This window comes from Salmo trutta, chromosome 14 (assembly GCF_901001165.1).
Source record: "Salmo trutta chromosome 14, fSalTru1.1, whole genome shotgun sequence".
Taxonomy (NCBI): domain Eukaryota; kingdom Metazoa; phylum Chordata; class Actinopteri; order Salmoniformes; family Salmonidae; genus Salmo; species Salmo trutta.
The window spans coordinates 55,213,512-55,237,597 of record NC_042970.1 but is presented as its reverse complement, the minus strand read 5'-3'; positions in this window follow the sequence as shown (position 1 = coordinate 55,237,597).

Here is a 24,086-nt window from a genome sequence, read left to right as displayed (position 1 = left end):
GTCAACAGTGTGCAAAAGAGGAATGATTTGTCATTCTGCTTTACAAGAGCTGTAATGTCCTTCCAGCAGTATTGGTGTGTGGGTAAAAACACTGGGGAAGCCAAGCCCCCCCCCCCATATTACAACCTTCACTGTGTGTGTTGTCATAATTGCGTTGTTTGCTGTTAATTCATATGATCTAAAGGCCGAGACAATAAGAAGACCGTGGCAGAATAAATTCAACCACACCTTTGTTTTATCACAAAACTAGATAGCAACCTCTGTCCAGTGATGTCCTTAACTCATATTGCATGTAACAGACAGTTACATGACCTACAGCATGGTTAAACAAGTTAATGTTTCCGACATTTTCGGACAACTACACAACTATTGATTTATAACCACAGAGCGTTACCGCAAGTCGCAAAGGAAACAGGAGCTGCCTCCACTATTCCAGCACCATTTCAACTTCAACATTTCAACATCATCAAATCACCTCTGCTTAGTCTAACACACACAATGACAACTAAAAGATACCAAAACATTTTGTCCAATCAACATAAGCTAAATATGATGTGGCTGTCCATGGTTCTGATTTTCTGTTTGCGCGTGTAAGTGCGTTCACTTTTATTTTTTGTTGTCCTAGGCTACCTGGCTGAAATGCTTGCTCGCTAGCCTGACTTCCATTCATGGACAACATTAGCTAATTAATATAAGCCTTCTACATCTAGCTACTGTACATATTGAATTTTTATCCTCTCAGGCCAGTATATGAATTAATGGTTGGATCGCTATTATAATCATTGGCCAGTATGGAGAATTAAGTCAAACCACAAGTCCAAATCCCTATCTCCATCCATGGCTAATTTAGGAAAGGGACAATTTTTGCTAGCTAGCTAGCCACCGGAGGACAACCACACAACGAGATGCAACAATTCAAGTTGTTTCTGTGAAGGACGTATGCTCTCAAAGAGATTTGATAGGAGAGACGCCAAATCCAAGTTGGCTTCTCTTGACACTTATTTTTTACGCCACCATTCACAGTTGAGCTCGCTCAGTTTAGCTCAATGCTGATTGGCTAACTTTTTATACTTTTTTGTCAAGGGAGGCCAAATGCTCGCTGGCTTCCCTTGCATTCAATGCTACTGGTGGCAACAATGTCATACTCGTTTGGACCAGACCGTATCAGATAGATGACCAACACGTAGAGAGACAGAGGGGCGCTGTTTCACTCGTTTGGATGCGTTCTCCTCTGAGATACATTCAGCCTCTTGCGAATTGAATGAAAATTATGAAACCCAGAGAGAAGCCTTGCTTCCATTGAATACACACCACTGCCTTCTATGAAGGTTATTTTTACATTTTGAGTAATTTAGCAGACACTGGTGCTGAGCGAATTTAAACGAAAAAAAGTATTTGATCCCCTGCTGATTTTGTACGTTTGCCCACTGACAAAGAAATGATCAGTCTATAATTTTAATGGTAGGTTTATTTCAACAGTGAGAGACAGAATAACAACAAAAAAATCCAAAAAAACACATGTCAAAAATGTTATAAAATGATTTGCAATTTAATGAGGGAAATAAGTATTTGACCCTCTGCAAAACATGACTTAGTACTTGGTGGCAAAACCCTTGTTGGCAATCACAGAGGTCAGACGTTTCTTGTAGTTGGCCACCGGGTTTGCACACATGTCAGGAGGGATTTTGTCCCACTCCTCTTTGCAGATCTTCTCCAAGTCATTAAGGTTTCGAGGCTGACATTTGGCAACTCGAACCTTCAGCTCCCTCCACAGATTTTCTATGGGATTAAGGTCTGGAGACTGGCTAGGCCACTCCAGGACCTTAATGTGCTTCTTCTTGAGCCACTCCTTTGTTGCCTTGGCCGTGTGTTTTGGGTCATTGTCATGCTGGAATACCCATCCACGACCCATTTTCAATACCCTGGCTGAGGGAAGGAGGTTCTCACCCAAGATTTGACGGTACATGGCCCCGTCCATCGTCCCTTTGATGCTGTGAAGTTGTCCTGTCCCCTTAGCAGAACAACACCCCCAAAGCATAATGTTTCCACCTCCATGTTTGACGGTGGGGATGGTGGTCTTGGGGTCATAGGCAGCATTCCTCCTCCTCCAAACACGGCGAGTTGAGTTGATGCCAAAGAGCTCCATTTAGGTCTCATCTGACCACAACACTTTCACCCAGTTGTCCTCTGAATCATTCAAATGTTCATTGGCAAACTTCAGACGGGAATGTATATGTGCTTTCTTGTGCAGGGGGACCTTGTGGGCGCTGCAGGATTTCAATCCTTCACGGCGTAGTGTGTTACCAATTGTTTTCTTGGTGACTATGGTCCCAGCTGCCTTGAGATCATTGACAAGATCCTCCCGTGTAGTTCTGGGCTGATTCCTCACCGTTCTTTGGATCATTGCAACTCCACGAGGTGAGATCTTGCATGGAGCCCCAGGCCGAGGGTGATTGACAGTTCTTTTGTGTTTCTTCCAATAGCGAATAATCGCACCAACTGTTGTCACCTTCTCACCAAGCTGCTTGGCGATGGTCTTGTAGCCCATTCCAGCCTTGTGTAGGTCTACAATCTTGTCCCTGACTTCCTTGGAGAGCTCTTTGGTCTTGGCCATGGTGGAGAGTTTGGAATCTGATTGATTGCTTCTGTGGACAGGTGCCTTTTATACAGGTAAAAACTGAGATTAGGAGCAGTCCCTGAGTGTGCTCCTAATCTCAGCTCGTTACCTGTATAAAAGACACCTGGGAGTCAGAAATCTTTCTGATTGAGAGGGGCTCAAATACTTATTTCCCTCATTAAAATGCAAATCAATTTATAACATTTTTGACATCCGTTTTTCTGGATTTTTTTGTTGTTATTCTGTCTCTCACTGTTCAAATAAACCTACCATTAAAATTATAGACTGATCATTTCTTTGTCAGTGAGAAAACATACAAAATCAGCAGGGGATCAAATACTTTTTTCCCTCACTATAGTATACTGTTCTTGTCTGTAGGCTTTGTATACAAGGTAGTGGACAAGGACCCTACTATTCTATTGTACTAGGTACTGATTCATAGATTTTTGTTTTATGTGTGTTCTTGCTTGATCATGTGATATATGCAATTATCCTAGAAATAGAAGCCAGGTGTGTGTGTGTGCCAACGATTCACACTGATGATGGCCTGAGGCCGAAACATTTGTGTTTCTTTTTCACCTTTCATTTATGCACTGATTTATTTTTGGGGCACCATGATATTTTAATAAACATATTTATTTTACATTCAATTCAGTTTTTTATGTTCAGGCAGGTGGATATACATTTGCTCGTGTTATGCTAGGTTAGATACACAGAGAGGAATGTACACAACACAACGACGAGAGAGAGGGACCGTTCATGAAAGTATGCCTTGTCTTCTTTGAAGAACTAGTAATATAATTTTGTCAGACAGCTCTGCAGCTAGCCTAGCTAAATAGGATGACAAAAGACAGAACAGTATAGGGAGTACAGAGATAACGTTGTTTGGCTGCTATTGTCTGAGCAGAGATGAGATGAGGACTTTAAGGAATTAAATAAAAAGTAAAGCCATCAAATAAAAACTAAGTAATATACACAACTGAAATATTGTATTATTTGATAGTCATTTCCTATTTTTCTATTGATGTCTACCCAATGTGGACCCGACAGAGACAATGGAATATTTTAATGTTCACTATTTTTGGCTTTGGAATTTCCATTAAAAAGCAAAACAATTGTTAGAATTTTTACCTTTATTTAACTAGGCAAGTCAGTTAAGAACAAATTCTTATTTTCAATGACAGCCTATGAAGAGTGGGTTAACTGCCTTGTTCAGGGGCAGAACAACAGATTTTTTTACCTTGTCAGCTCGGGGATTCGATCTTGCAACCTTTCGGTTACTAATCCAACGCTCTAACCACTAGGCTACCTGTTATTTCATAATGCATTTAATGAAAGAAAAAAAATAATAATTCCAAAACCTTGATTATTTCTTCCATAATCGAACCAAAACCAAACCGACCCAGAAAATAACTAATTTCTCAGCACTAGCAGATACTGTTATCCAGAGCAATTTACAGTAGTACAATTAGTTATGTCTTAATTAATTTCTTGTATTTTTAAATTTGTTTTACTTATTGTATTGCTGCATTGTTGCATCTAGAAACATAAGCATTTCACTGTACCTGCGATAACATCTGAAAAACTGTATACTCGACCAATAAACTTTGATTTGATTCATTTTAAGATGGCTAGATGAGACAAAAACATATCACAATTTTTCTGAATGTGAAATGACCAATACCCGAAGAGCTTGCTGAGTAAAGTAATTGAAAACTATAGGTAGAAATTGAGACACCTGTCTTCCCATCCAGTGTCTGCTACTAGAAAGGTTGATCCACAATAATGTATATATTTTCTCTAATCACTTTCAGGTCGGGGTCAACATATTGTCTGCTGAAAACTGCATCGCCTCTCCATATCTGTATGGAAGGGTCAAACACACAACATGATATAGGTAATATAATTCTACATATGTGAAAATGGCACAATTGTACATTCTGTAGTCAAAAAGAAAAGGTCTCACTTGATGTCATCAAAAGTAAAAACTGTGATTTTTAAAATGTGCTAAAGTTTTCCAGTCAGGGTGAGGGCATTTTCCTGCTTTCTGAATCAACGTGAACGTCATAGACTTTGCAAATCAATGTTTTACTTTTGATGACATTATCATTCAATTATCTTTTTAAATAGAATCCAAATGAAAAATATGAATAGTAAGCAGGTTTGGCATTTTTATGTGTCCCCTGGTACACTACAAAAGTAAATGGACACCTGCTCGTCAAACATCTCATTCAAAAACCATGGGCATTGATATGGAGTTGGTCCCCCCTTTGCTGCTATAACAGCCTCCACTCTTCTGGGATGGCTTTCCACTAGATGTTTCAACATTGCTGCGGGGACTTGCTTCCATTCAGCCACAAGAACATTAGTGATGTCGGGCACTGGTGTTGGGCAGTTAGGCCTTGCTCGCAGATGGCGTTCCAATTCATTCAATTCATGTTCAATGGGGTTGAGGTCAGGGCTCTGTGCAGGCCAGTCAAGTTCTTCCACACCGATCTTGACAAACCATTTCTGTATGGACCTTGCTTTGTGCATGGTTGCATTGTCATGCTGAAACAGGAAAGGGCCTTCCTCAAACGGTTGCCACAAAGTTGGAAGCACAAAATCGCCTAGAATGTCATTGTATACTGTAGTGTTAAGATTTCACTGCACTGGAACTAAGGGGCCTAGCCCGAACCATGAAAAACAACCCTGGATCATTATTCCTCCTCCACCAGACTTTTACAGTTGGCACTATGAATTCGGGCAGGTAGCGTTCTTCTGGCATCCGCCAAATCCAGATTCATCCGTCGGACTGCCAGATGATGAAGCGTGATTCATCACTCCAGAGAATGCATTCCCACTGCTCCAGAGTCCAATGGCGGCGAGTTTTACACCACTCCAGCCGACGCTTGGCATTGCACATGGTGATCTTGGGCACATTTCATGAAGCTCCCGACAAACAGTTATTGTGCTGACATTGCTTCCAGAGGCAGTTTGGAACTCAGTAGTGAGTATTGCAACCGAGGACAGAATATTTTTACGTACTGGAAAGGTGGCATCCTATGACAGTGCCACATTGAAAGTCTTTGAGCTCTCCAGTAAGGACATTCTACTGCCAATGTTTGTCTATGGGGATCACATAGCTGTGTGGTCGATTTTATACACCTGTCAGAAGTGGCAATTTTAGCATGTAAATCTTGAGGGATGCATGCCAGAAAAGCCACTACACAACACAACACTAAACAATGCATTAATTGCACTATAACGATGACAAACGGTGCCTACAAACTGTTAGGGCCTACATAAAGCTGTCCCAACAGCAGAGTTCCAATAGCAGTCCCAACACCTTACCACTACTACACCTGGCTATCAGCGGAGCCTTGTCTGGCAGCGAAACAGTTCATTCAGCCTCATTTTCTGCCTTTAAAAAAGCATAGCTGATATTGCTAACTTGCTTAAACAAATTTGGTTTCTACCGACAATTGAGATGTACAAACTATGGCATAAGGGGACGACAAGCGGATAAGAGGCAATCTGTAATTTAGATTAATTAATGAGCGAGCTAACTATTTGTTCAGCACTTTTGAAATGTACAGCGACAGAATTCAGAACATGGGCCGTTCTTACAGTATTCTCCCTGTACACCAAGTTAGAACCATAGGATAAATAAAGGGGGCATATATGCAGACAATGAAAGCTCTTACAATATTCGATGATTACATTTCTCTAAATCCGGTTACTGAATAGGCTACATGTGCACCCACCAAGTCAGAACAGTAGGTAAAATTAAGAGGGGAAAATAGACCAAGTTATTAGGGTGAGGCATGCAGGCTACTAACAGCTTACTACACAACATACACTTACTACTGCTTTCTTAGCTAGAGTATACATACCTCCCTGGGATATTACATCATTTATGCAGCAGCATACGATACATTTTTGGGCTCACCTTGTTGTGCTGTGCACACATGGTCCTTTGTGGGGAAAATTTTGTCATCAAACTTTGTCATGAAAGTCTGGCATTCTCTGGATTTATGGAGTTTAAGACAACTGGGAACTCTGAAAAAAACAATGTAAAATCAGGATGACGTCAGTGATCTTCAGGTCGTAGCTCTAGAAAGAGGCCCGGGTTCCCGACTTACAATTCCGAGTTGGAAGGCCGTTCAAAACGTATTTTCCCAGTTGGAGCACGTTTTTTCCCGAGTTCTCAGTTGTCTTGAACTCACCGAATTCAGATTTCCCAGTTCCGAGTTAACAGTTGTTTTGAGCGCGGCAGAAATCATACTTGGGACCACACAGCCACTCCACTGAATAACAGGCTAGTGATTGCTTTCACTGCTTGCAGTTAACCACTAATTCATTCCAAACCACTCATTGTTGAATTTGCAATTTCCAACTTGTTGTGTAATGTTTATGGCCAATGAGCACCGATACGTTTTATCTGTAATTTCTCTTCATTATTTCTCTTCAAATTACAAGGATTAAAAAGTATTTGCCAGTAGATTGTCGACTTGATTCATGATGATGACTGCTAGCTTGCTAGCTAAGATTTTGAAAGTATGATGTTGACATGATCAGTCCAATCAAAGCTCCTGTAGACATAACGTGATTTGATGTCATTTTATCTGTGGCCAATGACCATGGATGGGCACTTCCAGAGTTCAGAGTTCCCAGTTGTCTTCTTGGATGGGCACTTCTAATGTAACTATGGCAGCACCCAAGGGGCTTTCATTTTGGGGCTCTACCCTTAGATTTGGTGGTGACGTAGTGTCCCCATGAGTGACCGAACACTGAGCCAATCACGGCACAACTAGAGAACATAACCCAGTCATGGCACAACAATAGAACATTACCAACCCCTAGCACCGAGCTAGGCTGAAACACCTGCATTTTGTAGCTGCTGTCATGACGTTGCCCTCTCTTTGAGTACAGGGAGCACAGTTGACCCCCTCCCCCTTGCACCATCTCCCTACCTACCTCTCCCTACCCAGGCCCGGTGAAGGCGGTCGTAAATTTCAAAGGAAATGTCCTGCCGCCTGGCCCAGTTGAGACACAGAGGGGTTTCATAGAGAGACACAGGAAATTCTTCCAACTCACAGAATTGGGGAACCGAACGACATTTATGTTCTGGAGAAGGTATAAAAGATCGGTGAAGAATCCAGCTACGAACTGGTCCGCTTGGTACAATTTTGTGATACTCAGAAGAGACAATATAGCCATATTACCATAATACTGTTTATATAATAGCCTCAGCTATGGGACTTGCATCTAAATGGTTGTTTAAAATGTATTTAATAAGATTAAAGCTATTTGGAATATGTAGAGAGGCTATGTACTGATGTTAATGTGATAGAATTGTTTTTCTGTTCAAAGCTTAACTCAGTCATCGGCACGCCCCCAGGGACACAGACAAGACCTGGCATCATGAGACAGGCTTTTTCTGTCATTCCAAATAAAAACCCCACCCAGGGTTACTTTCTTCAGACCAGGCCTCCACTCCATGACGAGTTGGCCAATAGGTTTGACCATCCAATTCCTCTACTGAAAGTTAACTACACCACGTGGTTAACTTTTAGACTATCGATAGTCTAAAGAATAAGAACAAGTCTTTGATATTAATTATTAGTCTGCAGCTAAGTACTCGATATCATCGAACGCGAAGACCGACGAAACATCCATTCTATAACGACATTAATGAATGTCGCTTTGAAAGATCCATTCTAACAGAGAGAGAACGCAGACAAAACTCTCCAACAGAACAGAACTCTCCAACAAGGATCCCGACACACACTGAGTGTAAATATATATTGATTGCAATTGTTCCCGAATGAGTGAGCGTTCATGTGCAAAGGATTAGCATATCAATTGTTAATATTAATGAACTCTGTGTGCATTCTCAGCTGCCCTTTTTGACCCTTTGTTTAACAAGACACGAGCCATGCCGGTTTAGCCCACTAGGGCACATTACTCTACCAATTCTTTGTGACGATAATTACTGTTTGTATGCTTTCTGTGAATTACTTAGTTTAGTAAATAAATTATTTTAAGACAATTGATGTATGGATGACTTTAGTAAAGGCTGGATTCGTGCAGATACAACAATTTACGACGTTTGGAATGAGACTGGACACGAGGAAGAAAATACACCATTTAAACCAGAAGATAATCGGCCTATAATATAATATATAATGTTATAATATAGGAAAGTTATATTAGGAAAATTATAACTTTGTAATCTGAATATTTTCCTTGGTGCCCCGATCTCCTAGTTAATTACAGTTAAACGATTAATCAGTTTAATCGCGAAATAATAATTACAGGGAGTTAATTGATAAACATGTCTTCAGTTTAATGGTGCCCAAAGACACGACACTGCCATACTCAAGACATAAAAAAAGAGACCAAATGACAACAAGCTCAGTCCGATGATGCTGTAACACACCACCTCAGACCATGATGGACCCTCCACCTCCAAATCGATCCCGCTCCAGAGTACTGGCCTCGGTGTAACGCTCATTCCTTCTACAATAAACGTGAATCCGACCATCACCCCTGGTGAGACAACCGTGACTCGTCATTGAAGAGCACTTTTTGCCAGTCCTGTCTGGTCCAGCGACGGTGTATTTGTGCCCGTAGGCGACGTTTTTGCCGGTGATGTCTGGTGAGGACCTGCCTTACAACAGGCCTACAAGCCCTCAGTCCAGCCTCTCTCAGCCTATTGCGGACAGTCTGAGCACTGATGGAGGGATTGTACGTTCCTGGTGTAACTCGGGCAGTTGTTGTTGCCATCCTGTACCTGTCCCGCAGGTGTGATGTTCGAATGTACCGATCCTGTGCAGGTGTTGTTACACGTGGTCTGCTACTGCGAGGACGATCAGTTGCCAATCCTGTCTCCCTGTAGCGCTGTCTTTGGCATCTCACAGTACAGACATTGCAATTTATTGCTATTGCCACATCTGCAGTCCTCATGCCTCCTTGCAGCATGTCTAAGGCACGTTCACACAGGTGAGTAGGAACCCTGGGCATCTTTCTTTTGGTGTTTTTCAGAGTCAGTAGAAAGGCCTTTTTAGTGTCATAAGTTTTCATAACTGTGACCTTAATTGCCTACTGTCTGTAAGCTGTTAGTGTCTTAACGACCGTTCCACAGGTGCATGTTCATTAATTGTTTATGGTTCATTGAATAAGCATGGGAAACAGTGTCTAAACCCTTTACAATAAAGATCTGTGAAGTTATTTGGATTTTTACGAATTATCTTTGAAAGACAGGATCCTGAAAAGGGACGTTTCTTTTTTGCTGAGTTTATATTGCCATGGACAGACTGAAACCGACTGAATCAATACAAATAACTTTACCCGGAATATAATATTTGAGGATGCCTTAATCTGTTCAAATGTCTCAAGCTACCATACTAGTGCCAGTTGTATGAAGCATTTGCACAATAGCAAAGTGTGTACCTTACTCTTCCATTTTGTACCTCATTTTTCTAACTATTTCCCCTGGAAAAGAACAGAAGTGAACTCAGTGCATCCAAAATGGTGCCCCGCTCTGGTCAAAAGTAGTGCACTTTATAGGGAATAGGGTGCCATTTGGGATGGAGGGAATGTCACAATGAAGCAGGAACATTGTTAGTTGAGTGTCTCTGCAGGTTGACTAGGTACTATGCAGTGTCTTGCTAAGATTACTGCCCTTGAAGAACTCCAAAAGGCACTCAGCATAAGCCGATCGACACAAATGAAAGGGCAACCATACCTCGAGATATAAAATGGTTAATAAGATATTTTATTTAACCTTTTATTTAACTAGGCAAGTCAGTTAAGAACAAATTCTTATTTACAATGACGGCCTACCAAAAGGCAAAAGACCTCCTGCAGGAACGGGGGCAGGAATTAAAAATAAATAACATATAAATATAGGACAAAACACACATCACGACAAGAGAGACAACACTACATAACGAGGGATCTAAGACAACAACATAGCAAGGCAGCAACAAATGACAACACAGCATGGTAGCAACACAACATGGTAGCAACACAAAACATGGTACAAACATTATTGGGCACAGACAACAGCACGAAGGGCAAGAAGGTAGAGACAACAATGCATCACGCAAAGCAGCCACAACTGTCAGTAAGAGTGTCTATGATTGAGTCTTTGAATGAAGAGATTGAGATAAAACTGTCCAGTTTGAGTGTTTGCAGCTCGTTCCAGTCGATAGCTGCAGTGAACTGAAAAGAAGAGCGACCCAGGGATGTGTGTGCTTTGGGGACCTTTAATCAGAATGTGACTGGCAGTACCAGTGTTGTATGTGGAGGATGAGGGCTGCAGTAGATATCTCAGATAGGGGGAGTGAGGCCTAAGAGGGTTTTATAAATGAGCATCAACCAGTGGGTCTTTCGACGGGTATACAGAGATGACCATTTTACAGAGGAGTATAGAGTGCAGTGATGTGTCATATAAGGAACATTGGTGGCAAATCTGATGGCCGAATGGTAAAGAACATCTAGCCACTCGAGAGCACCCTTACCTGCAGATCTATATATTATGTCTCCGTAATCTAGCATAGGTAGGATGGTCATCTGAATCAGGGTTAGTTTGGCAGCTGGGGTGAAAGAGGAGCAGCTGGGAAGATAGAGGAAACCAAGTCTAGAAATAACTTTAGCCTGCAGCTTTAATATGTGCTGAGAGGACAGTGTACTGTTTAGCCATACTCTCAAGTACTTGTATGAGGTGACTACCTCAAGCTCTAAAGCTTGAAAGCTTGTTGGACACAAGAAAGGTTGTTGGACACTAAGAAAGTTTTGTTGTAGAGCATTTAACATAAAATCCAGGGAGGGGCCAGCTGAGTACAAGACTATATCATCTGCATATAAATGGATAAGAGAGCTTCCTACTGCCTGAGCTATGTTGTTGATGTAAATTGAGAAGAGCGTGGCGCCTAGGATTGAGTCTTGGGGTACTCCTTTGGTGACAGGCAGTGGCTGAGACAGCATATTTTCGGACTTTATACTCTGCGCTCTATGAGAGAGGTAGTTAGCAAACTAGGCCAAAGAACCCTCAGAGACACCAATATTCCTTAGAATGGAATGGTCTACCGTATCAAAAGCTTTGGCCAAGTCAATACAAATAGCAGCACAACATTGCTTAGAATCAAGGGCAATGGTGACATCATTGATGACCTTTTTAAGATTGCAGTGACACATCCATAACCTGAGCGGGAACCAGATTGCATACCAGAGAGAATACTATAGACATCATGAAAGCCAGTCAGTTGATTATTGACAAGTTTTTCCCACACTTTTGATAAACAGGGCAAAATAGAAATAGGCCTATAACAGTTAGGATCAGCTTGATCTCCCCCTTTAAATAAAGGATGAACCGTGGCTGCCTTCCAAGCAATGGAAATCTCCCCAGGATGGAGAGACAGGTTAAAAAGGTCGGAGATAGGCTTGGCGATGATGGGGCAGCAACCTTAAAGAAGAAAGGGGTCTAAACCATCTGACCCAGATGTTTTTTTGAGGTCAAGTTTCAGGAACTCCTCTAGCACTTCAGACTCAGTGACTGCCTGCAGGGAGAAACTTTGTAGCGGGGCAGGGGAAAAAGAGGGAGAAGCATCGGGGATAGTCGCATTAGAAGGGGTGGGAGATGAGGAAATGTTGGACGGGCAAGGAGGCATGGCTGAGTCAAATAGGAATCCTGACTCAATGAAGAGGTGATTAAAGAGCTTAGCCATGTGCTTCTTGTCAGTAACAACCACATCATCAACTTTAAGGGACATGGGCAGCTGTGAGGAGGAGGGTTTATTCTCCAGGTCTTTAACCGTTTTCCAGAACTTCTTGGGGTTAGACCCACAGAGAGAGAACTGCTCCTTAAAGTAACTAACGTTGGCCTTCCGGATAGCCTGAGGGCACTTATTTCTCATTCTGCAAGATCACGGTCGAACCAGGGGCTGAACCTGTTTTTAATTCTCATTTTCTTTATGGGGGTGTGTTTGTTAACAATACCACTGAAAATATAAAAAAAGAAGGTCCAAGCGTCTTCGACAGAGGGGATCAAACTGACTCTATACCATTTTACAGAGGCCAGTTCATGAAGGAAGGCTTACTAAATCAAGTTTTTTAGCAAGTGTCTATGACAAATCAGGACAGGTCGTTTCACTGAGCAGCCATTACGAACACAGGCTGTAAAACAGTTATCACTAAGGTCATTACAGAAAACACCAGACTGATACCTATCAGGATTATTTGTGAGGATAACATCATGAAGAGTAGCCTTTTTATACCTTGTGGGATTGGTAATAATCTGAGAAAGATTTAGGGAGTCCCATTGCTTTAGGACTTGTCCCAGTTTAGGTCACCTAGTTGGACAAATTCAGACTTTGTGTAAGGGGCCAGGAGAGAGCTTAGGGCAGGTAGGGTACAGGCTGGTCCTGATGGAGGACGATAGCACCTAGCAACAGTCAACAAAGAGCTATTTGAAAGTTGTATACTTAAAACCAGCAAATCAAATTGTTTGGGGACGGACTTGGTGGAGTCAACTGAGCACTGAAGGTGATCTTTGGAAAATCTGTCTTGCTGAAAAAGGTTATAACCAGAAATGTTAACATCAGTATTCAAAACACTCTTCCTTAACTACGTCTCAGTAATGACCAACACATCTTGATTGGAGCTCTGAACCCACACTTTCAATTGATCCATTTCAGGTAATAAGCTTCTAGTGTTAACATGCAGAAATCAGTGAAGCAGATATCAGAGCACAAGTCAGAATTGGGTCTAGCAACAGTAGATGGGCCAGGGTGTACATGCACATTTCCAGATATCATCAACAGTAATACAATCAAGGCACAGCACAGTACAGGGAGAGCTCTGCAGTGCTGATATATGGCATCTGAATGTGGATCAGATGGCAACAAGATCATATTGTACAGCAATTTCATCAGTTAACATGAATACAAAGCTGGCGAGAGTTTAGAATGGGATGGGAGGCCAAAAGTCTGTGAAACCAATAGAGTCCCGAGTGTTGGAACAAACAGTCTGTCCCACGATTGGGTAAAGAAAGTTCGTAGTCAACAAAGCATGCAGGAGGCAAATAGCAAAATGCACAAGAAAAAGACTTGGGGATAGCCATTGTAATTTACAATTTAGTCATTTAGCAGACGCTCTTATCCAGAGCGACTTACAGTAGTGAATGCATACATTTCATTTCTTTTTTTTTGTGCTGGTCCCCCGTGGGAATCGAACCCACAACCCTGGCGTTGCACACACCATGCTGGCATTGCAAACACCATACTCTACCAACTGAGCCACAGGGAAGTCAGAGTCACTTGCCCCACACAGATATAGATATTTATTTATTTATTTATTTTGGGATTAGAGCTTGCAAGAAAGGCATTTCACTGTACTTGTGCACATGACATTAAAACTTGAGCTAATCTTGGGCAGAGGTTATCAATATTGTGGACCGACTTTTATAATTGTTATTCTTGTCAATGTTAGGCAAAATGAACAACCGTAGTAGTTGCCATAGTAACCCATGTCAACTTGTGTGGCAAATTTGAGACCTTGGGACAATAAGGTTCAATCTGCATTTTTTTCTAAATTGAGTTAATGATGTAGCCTTATTCTGTTCGATTCTGCTCTTGTGTCAGGGACCGACAAGTTATGATGTTTTTCCTTGGGGACAGCTGACATTAAAACTATCCTTGTAGAAATGTTGAAATTACTGTGCTAATTGTCTCACATAGCAAATTGGCCAGTGTTACACTCTTAAAAAAAAGGTCCTATTTAGAACCTAAAAGGGTTCTTTGGCTGTACCCATAGGATAACCATTTTTTGTGTTCCAGGTAGAACTCTTTTGGTTCCAGGTAGAACTCTTTTGGGTTCCACGTAGAGCCCTTTCTACAGAGGGTTTTGCTGGAAGCAAAAATGGTTGTCCTATGGGGACAACCAAAGAACCCTTTTGGAATGCTTTTTTTCTAAGAGTGTACCTAGTGTTGATTTTTCAGTGTAAGATTTCTAGTGTTGATTCAGGTGTTACATTAACTCCGTAAGTGTTATATTAACACTCATGGGTGTCAAATAACCCCCGTTTTGGTGTTAATAACCACCCACTGGGCACAACACGTCCTTTCAAACTAGATATTTGGGTAATATTTGGTAGAGATGTTTATTTTAGTTATATTCGCTTAGGATCTCACTTGATGAAGGCCACAGGACTGAAAATGTCTCTGTCACTAACAAATACAGTCATGGGTGGTAACTCAACAGTTCACTCGAAAGGAAAGGCACTCTGGGAAATATGCAAATAAGGCTTTACACTAAGCAGTGTGTTAATTTAGCACTGAAAAGTGTGGACCCATATAAACATTGAACTAGTGTTAAATTTAACAGTGTCAGTGTTCATTTAACATTGGAAATGTGCTGTGCACTAACTGTTGTGTTCAGTAATATGGTGTCGTAGCTCAGTTGAGTATTGAATACTGTTGCTTTAAGAATGTATCAGGCACATTGTGCGTGAACAGAGGAGTGAGGATTGGACGTGTGAGTTTTGTACGAGTTGTTAAAATGTGAATCTGAAGTAAAGACATTCATTTTAATTGCACAACAAGCCTCTGTAAAATTTGGCGGTGCGGATGGCCGAGTTTAGCTTACCTCCACCATCTCCATTTCTCCCGGTCCCTAGAGATCCACCTGTTCCATGGCGGGGCTTCACACACTGGCTGAGGCACCAGTGAAAAATGTGCAGGAAGTTGTTCATATTGTGTGTCCAGTGGACATGCTGCAAGAGCATCTACATGTCCAGCAAAGGAGAAACACAGCAAGTTGTCGTTCAGCAGCGGCAGGACAGCATCGAGAAGATGCAGGTCGAAGTTAACCAGTCTCCATTAACTTTGTACATGATGACTCAGTTGTGTTCAAGCAATGTGACTGCTATATTGAGGGTGTTAAAACCTCACTGGTGATTGACACTGGAGCAAACGTGTCACTTTCGAACAAAGCCACTAATGACTCCTTCTCACATGTGCCACTGCAGAAACCAGTAGTATCCCTCTACAGCTACAACCACACACCGATCATTGGGACTGTCTCATTGCCAGTCTGTTACAACAACAAAACCACACAGGCCACCCAGTTCTGTGTTGCAACAGATGGCGTAACATCCTCGGACTGGACTTATTTCATGCCCTAGGGTTCAAGCTGTCAAATTCAACTGGTGCACATGTGCAAAACTTGCCTACACCAGTGCCTATGGAGTACTCAAAACTGTTTGAGGGGCTAGGTCACCTCAGAGGTTTTGTCCATTGGCCTAGAGTCAACAAAGAGGTCAAGCCAGTAATCCAACTATTGCAGAGGGTTTCACTGACCCTTCGCGAACCCATTGACAAGGGACTTTACAACCTCCTGGAGAATGACATCTTCGAGCCCATTGATGCCTCGCCATGGGTCTCAAACCTGGTCGTTGTGTCCCAGAAAAATGGTGATCTTCGGATCTGCGTGGACCTCAGGGCCGTGAACAAAGCAATATTTCCGTCAAGTACCCGCTACCAACCGCTGAGGAGCTCACAACCCATTTCTACGGGTCCACGGTATTCTGCAAACTAGACCTGAGGCAGGGATACCTCCAGGTTCCCCTGGCACATGAGAGTCAAGATCGCATGCGTTCATAACACACAGGGGGCTGTTCAGGTACAAACGCATGCCATTCGAACTCAGCTCCGTACCCAGTTGTTTCCAGAAGATTATGACTCTTCTCCTGGCAGGCATCCCTGGAGTGTCAATCTATCTGGATGACATTGTGGTGCACGGTGCATCACAGACAGAGCATGATTCTTGCTTGCAGCAGGTTTTTCGTCAGCTTTCGAGAACGGGGCCAGACTCAACACTGAAAAGTGTGTGTTCGGGGTGTCAGACATTGAGTTCCTTGGATACAGGCTCTCCAGCCAGGGAATCACCCCCATCCTGTCCCATGTGGATGCCATTCTCACCTTGCCTGAGCCTCAGTCTGCAGCACAGCTGGAGTCATTCCTCGGCATGGCAACATACTGCTTAAGGTTTCTTCCAAACTACGCTGAGATCACCGATCCTCTTCGGTGGCTTCTGAAAAAAGACGCACCATGGACATGGACTCAGGACTGTCGGGATGCTGTGCAGGAGCTCAAGGTGCAGCTCACATCGACCCCAATTCTGGCTCACTTCGACACATCAGCACAAATTATTGTCACCTGTGATGCCTCGACACTTGCCCTTGGAGCTGTTTTGTCTCAACTGCACGGAGGCATGGAACTGCCAGTGGCTTTTGCCTCACGGGCCTTGTCTCCGATTGAACAAAAGTACTCTGTGGGAGAGTGGGAGGCCCTGGCTTGCATGTGGGTGTGCGAGTGCTAGCATTTGTACTTGTATGGCAGACCATTCAAACTCTGCACAGCCCATCAACCCCTAATCAATCAATAAAATGTATTTATAAAGCCCTTCTTCCATAACAGTAAGCAATGCAGGTGTAGAAGCACGGTGGCTAGGAAAAACTCCCTAGAAAGGCCAGAACCTAGGAAGAAACCTAGAGAGGGACCAGGCTATGAGGGGTGGCCAGTCCTCTTCTGGCTGTGCCGGGTGGAGATTATAACAGAACATGGCCAAGATGTTCAAATGTGGACCCAGTTGTCGTCATCCCCTCTGTTGCCTCCCCCTCTGTTGCTATGCACACCATTGATGCAGGTGAGATTGTCCTGGACAGCAGGTCAGCCACAACGTTGTGGCATCCCGGGACTCCGAACACAAGCCTCTACGGCTTTTCAGATGGGCAGACCGTCTTAACAGTACAATTTAGATCTTGAGTTCACCCGGGATGCCACAACGTTGTAGCTGACCTGCTGTCCAGGACGATCTCACCTGCATCAATGGTGTGCAACAGAGGGGGACGCAACAGAGGGGGATGACCACAACTGAGTCCACATGCTACATGGCCCACTGAAAGCTACAGTCACAATGTATGAACTCAGACAGGCACCATCGCACCTACATCAGGGAAGGATGGCCTGCTATGGTGGACGGAGACCTACAGCCATTATACAGGGTGAGAGATGAGCTCTCATCCTGGGAGGAAGTGTGCATCGCCAGAGGACATCACACACTGATTCCAGAGGTCCTGAAAGCGTGAGTGCTTCGCGTGGCACATGAGGGGCAGCTGGGCATCGTTAAGGTGAAGCAACGATGCAGGGATACGGTCTGGTGACAAAATATTGACAGAGACATTGAGTCCCTTGTGAAGGACAGCACAACATGCCTGATGAGTCGTAAATTGGGCAGACCCACTCCTTTACCCCTGACACCAGTGGAATGGCCAAAGGCACCCTAGGACAACTTGGAGCTGGATATCTGAGGAGAGTTGCACATGCAAGATACCTACTGGTCGAAATGAGCAAAAGCCGTGCCGTTGTCCTCTATCACCTCACAGATGATCATCCAAACACTGGATAAGCTGTTCTGTTAGCAGCATTATGACAGACAATGGCCCCCAGTTTGTCTCGAATGATCTGTCTGTGTACCCTCAAGCAAACGCGGGGGTGGAATGCTTGAAAACTACCCTGAAGGAAGGAATACGGGCCTACTTGGCTGAGGGACGACCTTTTGATTTGGCTCTGTGCCTTACATTGCTCCACATCAGGGCTACCAAGCACTCCACAACTGGGGTGTCTTCTGCCTCCCTGATGATTGTCAGGGAACTGAAACTCCCTTTGGACTGCCTCTGCCAAACAAAAGAACAAGCCTGCTGCAGCAAGGCAAGTTATGACACGTCTCAGAGTCAAACAACCAAGCCTGAAGGCCCAGGACTGGGTTGTGAATCAGGACTGAACACCGTCGGAACAAGCTCTCCTCATTTTGGTCCAAGCCCCTGAGAGTGGAATGACAGCTAGGGCCTGCAAATAGCCTCAGAAAGGTCCATTCGCCTGTGGGGAATCCTTTCCTGACCCGTCTGTCCACAACTCACCATGGGCTCACGCACCTCCACCCCTACACCAGGCTCAGTTCAGGGCCCTTGCAACAGTCAGGCCTCAAATGCCTGCAGTTCCCCTGGCACCAGCCACACCTCTGAACACTGGGAGACCCTAACGGGTCATAGCTCCTCCCTCGTGGATTAAAGACTATGTGAACTAGAGCGGGGAGTGTCGGGGGGTGGGGAGCGAATGTTGTGTTCAGTAATATGGTGTCGTAGCTCAGTTGAGTATTGAATACTGTTGTATCTTAAGGCTAGGGGGTAGTATCCTGAATGTCCAGATGACTGACGTGCCCAAAGTAAACTACCTGTTACTCAGGCCCAGAAGCTAGGATATGCAATTGGATAGAAAACACTTGGAAGTTTCCAAAACTGTTAAAATAATGTCTGTGAGTATAACAGAACTGATATGGCAGGCATAAACCCGAGGACAATCCATATGGAAATGTTTGTTTTTTTGGAGGTCACAGGACTTTTCAATGCAGGCCTATGGGATATACAAAACAATTGCTCCTACATTGCAGTTCCTACAGTGAGGAAGAAAGTATTTGATCCCCTGCTGATTTTGTACATTTGCCCACTGACAAAGAAATGATCAGGCTATAATTTTAATGGTAGGTTTATTTGAACAGTGAGAGACAGAATAACAACAATAAAATCCAGAAAAAGCGCATGTCAAAAATGTTATAAATTGATTTACATTTTAATGAGGGAAATAAGTATTCGACCCCCTCTCAATCAGAAAGATTTCTGGCTCCCAGGTGTCTTTTATACAGGTAACGAGCTGAGATTATGAGCACACTCTTAAAGGGAGTACTCCTAATCTCAGTTTGTTACCTGTATTAAAGACACCTGTCCACAGAAGCAATCAATCAATCAGATTCCAAACTCTCCACCTAGGCCAAGACCAAAGAGCTCTTCAAGGATGTCAGGGACAAGATTGTAGACCTACACAAGGCTGGAATGGGCTACAAGACCATCGCCAAGCAGCTTGGTGAGAAGGTGACAACAGTTGGTGCGATTATTCGCAAATGGAAGAAACACGAACTGTCAATCTCCCTCGGCCTGGGGCTCCATGCAAGATCTCACCTCGTGGAGTTTCAATGATCATGAGAACGGTGAGGAATCAGCCTAGAACTACGCGGGAGGATCTTGTCAATGATCTCAAGGCAGCTGGGACCACAGTCACCAAGAAAACAATTGGTAACACACTACGCCGTGAAGGACTGAAATCCTGCAGCGCCCGCAAGGTCCCCCTGCTCAAGAAAGCACATATACATGCCCGTCTGACGTTTGCCAATGAACATCTGAATGATTCAGAGGACAACTGGGTGAAAGTGTTGTGGTCAGATGAGACCAAAATGGAGCTCTTTGGCATCAACTCAACTCGCCGTGTTTGGAGGAGGAGGAATGCTGCCTATGACCCCAAGAACACCATCCCCACCGTCAAACATGGAGGTGGAAACATTATGCTTTGGGGGTGTTTTTCTGCTAAGGGGACAGGACAACTTCACCACATGAAAGGGACGATGGACGGGGCCATGTACCGTCAAATCTTGGGTGAGAACCTCCTTCCCTCAGCCAGGGCATTGAAAATGGGTCGTGGATGGGTATTCCAGCATGACAATGACCCAAAACACACGGCCAAGGCAACAAAGGAGTAGCTCAAAAAGAAGCACATTAAGGTCCTGGAGTGGCCTAGCCAGTCTCCAGACCTTAATCCCATAGAAAACCTGTGGAGGGAGCTGAAGGTTCGAGTTGCCAAACGTCAGCCTCGAAACCTTAATGACTTGGAGAAGATCTGCAAAGAGGAGTGGGACAAAATCCCTCCTGAGATGTGTGCAAACCTGGTGGCCAACTACAAGAAGAGGTTTAAAGAATGGAGCAGGCACGTTGTGTGTGAACAGAAATGTGAGTATTGGATGAGTTGTGAACATGTTGATCTGAAGTAAAGACGCTCAGTTTAATTGCACAACAAGCCTCTGTGCATTTGTAACAGGAACCAGCCAGCAACATCCCATGGACCGGCGCCTGTCCACAGACTGGATAGTGAGAAACTATATGGTAGGCCAGACTGGCTGTCCGGAAGAGAGGGACTGATAATTAAAAAGGCCACGCTCCTCAACTGGCCTTTTATTTTTTTACTCTCTCTCTCTCACACACAAGACTGCCACTCTCTTGGATGGATCTATCCAATATTGCAATATTTAAGGGGAGAGGAAGAGTGACCCCTCCCTAATTGAACTCGTCCGGCATTATTGCTAACGGGTTTGGTCAATAGCCTAAGCAAAGTTTTTTTCATATTTGTTCCATCTTCCGTGTCTTCCTCATGTTTTCCAAATAACTATTCTGAGTAGCCTTGTGTTGTCATAATGGAGAGGAAAAGAAAAGGTGGTGCGGAGAAATTAAGAGAGAAACGGCAACGGTCTCACGAGGCAGACATGTTCCGTAGGCCTAGCCTGGCTCTGCCAATAGGTGTAGCTAGGGAGATGCTTCTTGTTCCCAAATCAGTCAGCCTGAAGATGTGCCTTTGGCAGGGTCGAGTACAACAGGGCCAGGGAGAACAGGTGCAGCAGCATACACTGGATAGAAATAACACACATAAATATTCCTCCTCACTATGTCTGTCACTGTAGTGGCATGTGAAAGGAGTTTCTCTACTCTGAAGTTCGTAAAAAACTGAATGAGAAGCACTATGTCCCAAGACCACTTGGAGGGGTTCATGTTGATGGCTACAGAGAAAGAGATACTGCTGGCCCTTGACAGTGATGGGGGTTATTGACAGGGTTGCAGAAAAAATGTCACTGCTGCACCACCTGCTGACCATGTAAGGTAGGACAGTCTTCTATGGTTTGAATTTGGATGAAAACACTGACTCTATTTTGAGATATGACTCAACGTGGACTCAATGGGGTGAATGGTTTCTTAAATTGACAAATATGACAGAACTGAACCTTCCTGTGATTAGAATTATATTTACAATTTTATTATTTGGCCTGCTATTGACAGACCTACAGGCTACACTAAGGGAGTACAGCCGAACACGGCGCCATGCCATCATCCTGCTGCGTCGCAGGAGCTGGTTCACTTGAAATTCCCAGGCCTATATCTGGTCCCAGTCCGCCCCTGTGGTAGGCTAAAGTTTATCACTTTTACACTGTAATGAAGCTTGAGGATTTGTTGAATTGAATGTTACCATCATAATATAGCACTGTCAACTAAATTGCTTTGAGAAGCGGCCAATTCTCACATGGTCAATAATGCAGGATGTCTGGGCAGTGCAATTTTTCTCAGCACCCCCTAACTGTTCTCGAAGATAAACACCCCCACCCATAAACATCTTCTCGCAGCCATGCCAGGCTGTGTACCAGACGGCACCCTATTCCCTATACAGTGCACTACTTTTGACCAGAACCCATAAAGCCCTATTTAGTGAATAGAGTGCCATTTGGGATTCATTCCAGTCTGCAGGAGAAGATAATTACCTGGTACGGATCTGTATGAGACAGGTAATTTTAAAGGGCACAGCTCAATAATAAACCAACACAATAAAACAACATATAGATTTCAAATAAAATCCACGGGATGATCAATATCATATCTATAATGACTAGTGCAAGGTCAACTAATACCTTAAATAAGCAATTCATATATATATAACCTTTATAGAATACTCGCTAAAGGAAGTATTAAACTACTCTTCCCAACACATCTGTAAATAATTGATGGTGGAGGGAAAGCCACAAGTTTCTATTGGAGTAGGTCAAGTGTTTCAGGCGTGGTTCCTTCCGATGCTTTGTGTGAGGCTTCAGTGAGGACTGGAGTGCCATTGGTTGGCAGTTTGTCCCAGTAAAATGACTGTTCTTTCATCATTCCAGTGAGGTTGAAACAGTGTGGAGCCTTGTTGGTTATATCCATTAAGCAGATGACTGTTGCTGTCTGGGTCAATGTTTTTCTGCTCCATCTACCTGTGCAGCTGTCTCCTGGTTGAGAACACTGCATGGGTACCCTTGCGCATTGATGGAAAAATGTATTTCCAAATATCGCTTTGCAGTTTAAAAAGCCCACAAAATACCAGATCCAAACATTGCCTGCTGGGCAAAATTTGACATGTGACATCATAATGACTTTCAGGCTGGTCTCTGGTTGAAAAGAAATTATGCAACCAGATTACAACCAACGGGTCTCTGTTACAACCAGGTATAGTCTATGTCATGACGATATCAAAACATTGTGGGAAAGATGTATATTCTGGTTGTTATGTGGTTGGATTACAAACAGAAAAAGACATTGCTTAAAAAGTGTTTATAAAACATATTTTTACAACCATATAATATGACCATAATGTCACAAAAGGACTCGTTTTGCCTGCTGGGTGTGCTCAGGTGTACATTATTTGCTCCTTTCTAAAAGTAAGGGTTATGAATTCAGACATGTTCCCTACTCCTGTTTATGTTAGTGAAGATAATGGAGTTGATAAAAAGAGCAGAGATGTTTCTCCCCCTGAGAAAGGCCTGCTATTATACAGGATAAAAGGGAAAAGCCATTCAATTTGGTTAATGGATGGAAACTTCTTTGTTATGAATTCAAAGAAGACAATTTATTTAAATTTAACATAAAAAACACTCATTTATTTGTTTCATGTTGGCTGATCGCCAGTGAAATCTATTTCCTTGGAGTGGTTGCCCTGAAATGCACAATGTTCCTGATAAAAGCATGATTATTATGAATGACAATTTAGTCATATGTGAAAATAAACCTGGCAACTCTCAAGTACAGCTTTCCCAAATGTGTTTGTGTGAAGATGACAACAAACTACTGGTACATTAGCTGTACTTTTGAGAGTGTTGTTGCTTTGAAATAGCATGGAAGAGAACAATTTCCCGACAGGGCCATTATGAAACATGAAAAGAGACTGAGTATGCCAAACATTATACTGGGCCTATTGCAAACATCGATGGGATGATGGCTACCAGATTATCGGCAGCTGATTTCTATTTAAACCATCAATACGCGCTAAATTTACCTGCAAAGCTGATCTCAATTGCAACCATTATTGGTCACATCATTACTGCTCCCTAAAAGCTGATGTCGGCATTACCTTAGTCTTGCTTGCTACCAAAGTCTTTCAAGATATGTTCACTCTCTGGTGGGTATTATCATCGGAAACAACTTCGTCCTACTTTTTGAGCAGACTAAGGGCGATTTATCTATTTGATAATCATTACGCACAACTGAAATAATGTATTTCCTTGTTTTACCACAGCAAATCTACTGTGGAAATTTATCCGACATGTTGTATGAATGGAAAACTAATGTTGGTGTAGCCTGCTCTTGTTATTTTATTGGTTTCCAATTCATATAATCCATTAAATACAACTGTCTTTAAAAGAAAATTGTCTGGTGTGGTAATTTCTTATCAAGATCGGGGGTACAATATTTTTGGACTGTTAGTATTTGAAATGTGTAACTAAATCAAGTCAATCATGATTGAGT